This window comes from Austrofundulus limnaeus, unplaced genomic scaffold (genome assembly GCF_001266775.1).
Source record: "Austrofundulus limnaeus strain Quisiro unplaced genomic scaffold, Austrofundulus_limnaeus-1.0 Scaffold127, whole genome shotgun sequence".
In the NCBI taxonomy this organism is placed as follows: domain Eukaryota; kingdom Metazoa; phylum Chordata; class Actinopteri; order Cyprinodontiformes; family Rivulidae; genus Austrofundulus; species Austrofundulus limnaeus.
In genome coordinates, this window is record NW_013952529.1 from 140350 (window position 1) to 146008 (window position 5659).

Here is a 5659-nt window from a genome sequence, read left to right on the forward strand (position 1 = left end):
TTATAAAAGGTTAAATAAAACAAAAATATTGGTGTTAATTTTGGACTGTAACTTTACAAACGGCAGCCCATTAGCAGTGTTTAAACTTTTCTCTGGAATTTGTCCGAATCCAGAAAAGAACAGAAATTATGAATTTTCTCATTTGAAATGTTTAATAATCAAACTTTTAATGATGTTTTTATTAAAATAAAGCCTCGTCGTCCCTCTGATCTGTGATCTCGTGCCTTCATCCTCCTGCCTTAAAACACATTTTAAACAAACTCCTGATTAATTTGATTTATTTATTTTCTGGAAGCAGCAGAATCAGGAACGTTTCTTATTTTCTCTGCTGTATTTTATTCATTTCTTGACAGTTTTTATTTTATTTTTTATTTTTGGGGCATTTAGTTTTTCTGTTGACAGAAATCTGTATTTAATTTCTCAAATCTTTTTGTTTGTATTTACTTCTTCAGATGTTTTCAGATAAATGTTGTGTTAAAGCAGGTGTAAAGTCTGCGTTCAGCAATAAGGATCAACCTTTAATGTGTGTTGTTGTTTACAGCTCCTCTCTGTGGGCGTCGCCGGGTTTGTTTTTGTTTTTATGACTTGTTTGTTGCGTTCTTATTGGTCGACGTAAACTGTACATAAGACCTGAAACTATTGTTGGGAATTTAGGTTTCATGCTTAAAGAAAGAAGTCTTAAACGGACTTATTTTAAGTTTTGTTTTGTTTTTCAAGGGAAAAAATGTGAATTTGTTTCATTTTGTGTAAAAGTGCATTTTTAAGATGAAGAAAACTAAATAAAAACTAAAACTTGATGTTTTTTCTTATGAAATTTGTTGTCTAAAACCTGTCCAGATGCTTCTCCTCTCTGTGAACTCTGACCTGTTTCCCTGCAGAACAGACCCCACATCATGACGCTGCCACCGCCGTGCTTCACTGAAGGAAGGAGTTCTGCACATGATGCAGGAGGGGAGCTGATGCACCGACTTCCACAGGTGTGAGACAGAAACATTAACTTCCTGCTGCTGACAGGTAGATGACTGTGTGTTAGCAAAATATCTCATTGTGGTGAAACTTATACAACTTGAACACAAAAATAACCCTGATGTGTCGGTTTAGCTCATTTAGAGCTAAAAGCTGGTGTGGTAGTAGCTGAGAGTGGTCCTCAACACGTCCTCTGAGCTCAACAGACCACCTCCTTTATGTACACAAAATCTACTTAAGTATTAAAAGTAAAAGTACTGAGTAAAAGTGAGCAGTTAGATTTTACAAAATGACATTTATTGGGAGGTGACTTCTCCAAAAACTATATTTTCTAACAGCGTGCAGCTGTGATGGGTTGTGTACAAGATAATAGTGTGTCAGAATGGTATATATTTATACTTCTCATCCAAACACAATTAAATTCACTCTATAGGAGACACAGTTTATCAGGAGAGGATTTTTAAAAGTAACAACTCAGAATAAAACAGGAGTAACAACTTTCTACTTCTTACCGTTTTAAAAAATGTAGTGAGTAGAAAGTACAGATAATTGTGTAAAAATGTAAGGAGCAAAAGTAAAAAGTACGCTGAAAAATAATCACTCAAGTAAAGTACAGATAACCAAAAAATTCTACTTAAATACAGTAACAAAGTATTTGTACTTAGTTACTTTACAACTCTGAGCTTAACACGATTAATAATCCAACATATTTTGATCTTGTTTAGCATATCAGTCTAAAAACAAGATGAAAATACTTTTTTTCTTATATAAAACTGTGAAACTTGATTAGAGGAACATTTTTACTGGTTAGAAGATTAAATAAGCTTCACTTCAAACCTGATCAGGACCAGGTCAGTGCTTCCTCTCACATGCAACAGATTCAAGGCTTAATTCAGGTTTACACCAAAATCCTGGCTTAATCCCTTTGCAATGAGCTCCAGGTCCACCCAGCAGGAGCAAACAAACAAACATCCTGAAGGTCAGAAGGTTGGAGCAGCTGAGGAGCAGGAAACCTGCTGCATCCTGAGGAAAACAACAGGCTGCAGCCAGGAAACACTGCTGAGGGCTCTGTTTCTGTGGGAGGACAAGGAGCACAGAGCTCGCTTTACAAAATAAAAGACCTAAATCCATTCATTTTACAAAATAAAAACACCTGAATCCATTAATTTTACAAAATAAAAACACCTGAATCCATTAATTTTACAAAATAAAACACCTGAATCCATTCATTTTACAAAATAAAACACCTGAATCCGTTAATTTTACGAAATAAAAGACCTGAATCCATTCATTTTACAAAATAAAACACCTGAATCTGTTAATTTTACAAAATAAAAGACCTGAATCCGTTCATTTTACAAAATAAAACACCTGAATCTGTTAATTTTACAAAATAAAAGACCTGAATCCGTTCATTTTACAAAATAAAACACCTGAATCCATTCATTTTACAAAATAAAACACTTGAATTTGTTAATTTTACAAAATAAAAGACTGAACGAAAGGCTGCTGAGAACATCTGCTTCCTTCATGTCACATTTGGATTTATTCTGTGTAACTTTACAAACGGCACCCCACCAGAACCAGAACCACTGGAACCATGACAACACCGGACCAGCTCAGGCCAGAACAAAGAGCTCCATCCTGCCTGTGGATCTGTCTATTTCCTGGATCAACTTCCAGTTTTTTAAAACCCAGCAGGTCTGGACCAGCTGATAATTTGGAAAGATAAAACTAAAAAAGAATAAGCCCCGCCCTTCAAACAATAATCCTGTTTCTTTAGTCCAGATTAACAGAAGTTATTTATATCTCCACAGTGACTTTGTGACGTGTCTCCAGTAACACAACAGAAAGAACATCTTCATACCAAAGGTTTAACTCAGGTATGTCACCTGAGTTTCATCAGAACCCGTCCAGGATCCCAGACCCAGGTCCAGACCCAGATCCAGACCCAGGTCCAGGTCCTCACCACCCTCTGAATATTCACTTTGATTCATTTTCTCCACATCAAACATTAAATCAACACAACTTCTCCTGAATAAAGAGTCCAGAACATCAGAACTGGGTCAGAACCTCAGGACCAGGGTCCACCAGGAGGATGATGCAGGACCACAACAGCAGGACCACATCTGGAAGTTTTATTGTAGCAGAAAATGTTTTTAAAAATGTTGTTTTTGTCTTGTTTTATGTTTGTTTGTTTGTTTGTTTGTTTGTTTGTTTGTTTGTTTGTTTGTTTGTTTGAAGCTTCTTCAGGATTAAGGAGTTAATTGATCTAAAATAATATTTGAGTTTTGTCACAGATAAAAGTCATAAAAAGAGTTTGATGATGAATCCTGACAGATTTCAGTCAAATCTGAAGCTGACCTGCTGTCAGGTGAGTTCCTCCTGAGGGCGGGGCAGCTTGAACCACCTGTGCTTTGCTCTTTTGTTGCAGAGGAATGAGGACTCTGAACCAATCAGAGCAGAATGTGGGGCTGCACGGGTCCAAACAGAACCGGGTTCACTGCAGAACTTTAGTTTTGATCCGGTAAACATTTAAAACTGAGAATTCAGCAAATATTTCCTGACAGTCGGTTTTTATTTTATATTTCCTGTTCGTGTTTGCAGAGGATTAAAAAGTTCTGGTTCTGTTTTTATTTTATAACGTCTCTGCAGCGCGTCACATTGGCCCCGCCCCCTAAAAACATGTAAACAGGAAGTCCTCTGAGTTCACCTGTCAGAAACTCTTTCAGAGCTCTGCTGCCCCCTGCTGGTTCCGACCTTAAACTACATCTTTGCTGCAGGGGACACCTGGACATGTCTCCAGTCCACACGCAGAGAAAACCCACAGATGCACAGAGAGAATAAACTCCACCAGGAAGCGTTTGCTGGGAATTGAACCTGTGACCTTCTCCCTGAGAGGCAGCAGGTCAAACCGCTGCACCACTAAATGAGATCTGTCAGAGACAGGTAGGGAAGTAAAGACTCACATTTAACTCATTTCTGTGGATTTTAATCTTTAAATTAAAACTAAATGACTTTTTATCTTTCATTTTCTCAAATACGGTCTATTTTTTAATATTTAATCTCTGCAGAATAAATAAATGTTTTATTATCAGATCTTTAATCTCTGCAGAATAAATAAATAAATAAATGTTTATTTATCAGAACGGGTCTAAATCGTGGTGAAACGATGCAAACTGGAGCTGGATAATTAGTGGAACACAGAGTTTCTTCACACCCGCTTTGTTGGTTCTGCTCAGCAGGACCGGGCCCTGCGCCGCCGCGGACCAGAACCTGTCAGCTGCTGAGAACTGGGTCAGAACCCAGAAAAAGACAGGCTGCTGCCAGCGAACAGGAGGGAGGGGGAGGAGGTGTGAAGAGCTGCGAGGATGGACAGAAGGACGGAGGTGTGAAGGAGGACAAGTCTGTGGAAGATGTTCACTCATCAGGCTGACAGCAAAGCATTGTGGGTAAGAGCTGTGACTCGGTTTGACCCAGAACAAGACCGGGACACAGTCCTGCAGGTCCAGACACAGTCCTGCAGGGCCGGACACAGTCCTGCAGGGCCGGACACAGTCCTGCAGGTCCAGACACAGTCCTGCAGGTCCAGACACAGTCCTGCAGGGCCAGACACAGAGTCTTGGGACACCAAGAGGACATCTTCAGCCTCTTACTGTCCTGTGGACATTTTATAAATCAAGTTATTTTAGTTATTTTACTGTATTTATGTCCACTGCCCTCATCTCACTGTTTGTTGTAAGTACGTAAGTAGGAAAGTACATAAGTAGGTGGGTAGGTATGTAAGTGATAATTGTGTAATTAGGTAAGTAAGTCAGTAAGTGAATAATTAAGTACATCAGTATGTAAGTACATAATTAGGTAATTAAGTAAGTAGGTGGGTAAGTTGTTAAGTAAGAGCGTAAGTACATAAGGAAGGAAAGAAGTATGTAAGGAAGGAAGGATGTATATAAGTGCATAAGGAAGTATGTAAGTAAAGAAGTAAGTAAATACATAAGTATGTAAGTACGTAATTAGGTGAGTAAGTATAAGTTAAGTAAGTACGTAAGAAAGAACGTAAGTACATAAGGAAGGAAAGAAGTATGTAAGTACATAAGTAAGGAGGTACATAAGGAAGTATGTAAGGAAGAACGCAAGTACTTAAGGAAGGAAGTATGTAATAAGTAAGTATGTAAAGGAAGGAAGTATGTCAGTACGTAAAGCCAAAATGAAAGAAGAAATCAAATCTGACAGAAAAAAAAAATTGAGCTCTAATGAGCTGAGAATTTAAATATCCGGGTTCAGGTCTTTGTTCAGGTCTTTGTTCAGGTCTTTGTTCAGGTCTTTGTTCAGGTCCGGGTTCAGGTCCGGGTTCAGGTCTTTGTTGGATTATATTTTATAAAACGAATTAATGGGTCCACAGAGATTAGAGTTGTTCACGTGAGACAGACGTCCTCTGTGGACAACTGGGGGACAGATGCATTATGAATCAATAACCTGTCATTTATAACTGAAGCTGCAGTGGAAGCAGGTGGGTGGTCCTGCAGTGACGTCATCAGCAGCTGCTGCCTCCATCAGTAGGGCCAAAACACCCTCATTACGTCACTTCCTGCTTTTTAACAAACAGGAAGTTGTTCTGAGGGAGAATATTTTGTGTGTGAGTCTCACACACACACACACACACACACACACACACACACACACACACACACAC